Below are 1,709 nucleotides of genomic sequence, written 5' to 3'. Positions count from 1 at the left end.
GCTGAAGGGTGGAAAGATGGGAGGTTAGAGTGCTTTCGGCACACTGTTCCCCTCTAGTGTGTGTGTCTCTGCAAGTCGGAGCCCCGGTCTGGAGGAGTGGGAGCAGATGTGGAGCTGTGTGAGGACAGGTGCACTCCACTCTGTACCAGTGGCCACCAGAGAAAACCAGCGGCTGTTGCTGCTGCTGCAGTAAAAAGGCAGCCCCAGGAGGAGAGCTTTTTATAGCAGATATCCAGCATGAGATCAGAGAAAACACAGAGGATACTGATGTAGGGATGGGCATCATGAGGAACATAATGATTTTGTCTCTGATTACAATTCAATGCAATGTTTCCTGGTCTTTTACGATTCCATTAACGAATCAATTCAAATTTTTAAGGGAGAAACATCTGCATTTAGTTAATGCACTTGTTGCCAAAAGAGATCATTTTAGATTTCAACAGTTATAACAAATTAGAATAGACCATAAATCTTGCAATAAATAAATAAATAACAGCTTGCTTGCATTTACTGTATCACATGTCCTGGAATATTCAAACAGAAACTGAGTGTTATGGAAATGATGAAAAATAACTGGATAAGACTTAGAATTTTTAGCACAACACGCTCACTGTCAGGATAGATAGATAGAAAGAAAGAAAGAAAGAAAGAAAGAAAGAAAGAAAGAAAGAAAGAAAGATGCTATAAACATATTTGGGGTCAGTAAGCTTTTTAGTGTTAAAAAAGAAGTCTCTTATGCTCACCCAGGGTGGATTTATTTAATAATAATAAAAAAATAAAAATAGATCAGTTGTAATTAAAAATGACAAAATCATCAATATTGTGAAATATTATTATCATTTAAAAATAACTGTTTCCTATTTTAATATATCTTAAAATGTAATTTATTTCTCAGAGAGAAATTCTGTTAAATGTAGCATTTCTAAACTGGGGGGGGGGACAAGAGGAAGTAATAATAATAATAATAATAATAATAATAATAATAATAAAGAGCCATTATAAAAGGTTTAGATATCACAATATATCCATTAAAATTAGAGAGTTTCTAAGCTTTTTTTAAAGGGGTTATATGACGTTGCTAAAAATAACATTATTTTGTGTATTTGGTGTAATGAAATGTGTTTATGCGGCTTAAGGTTAAAAAAACACATTATTTTCCACATACTGTACATTATTGTTTCTCCTCTATGCCCCGCCTTTCTGTACACAGACGGATTTTAGGCTATACTCTGCAGGATCAGGAAACAGTCCTCCATAAAATGCGCTGCACACATCTGAATATTTGGGTTGAACTGTTCTGGAACAGTGTTGTAAATACAACTTAACCACTGATTTCTAGTCGTGTCCTCTTTTGGAAGGCCAAACAAAGTAGTTTGGCTTTCACAACGAAACACACAGCGTCATACACGGCGGGCTTGAGAATGGCGCGGCCGGCGGATTCGACGAGGGAGCTTGCGGCAACCACATGTGACGACCCCGGGCTGGACTCCGCTTCGTCCACGGTGAAAGCCGATCCGGCGATCCACAGAGCGAAGTTGATGTATTTCCTCAGCGACCAGCATGGATCAGCTCTAGGCATGACGAAGCGGATATCATCCTCTTTTGGAAGACCAAAGAAAGTAGTTTCGCTTTCACAACGACGTCTCCACGACATGGTGGCAGCAACAATACTACAGCGAGAATAAAAGTTACACCTTCTTTCTTTGCAT

The sequence above is a fragment of the Sinocyclocheilus grahami genome, unplaced genomic scaffold (genome assembly GCF_001515645.1).
Source record: "Sinocyclocheilus grahami isolate Dianchi unplaced genomic scaffold, SAMN03320097.WGS_v1.1 scaffold58.1, whole genome shotgun sequence".
Lineage (NCBI taxonomy): Eukaryota > Metazoa > Chordata > Actinopteri > Cypriniformes > Cyprinidae > Sinocyclocheilus > Sinocyclocheilus grahami.
The sequence above is the reverse complement of the archived record's forward strand: the minus strand, read 5'-3'. Positions refer to the sequence as shown.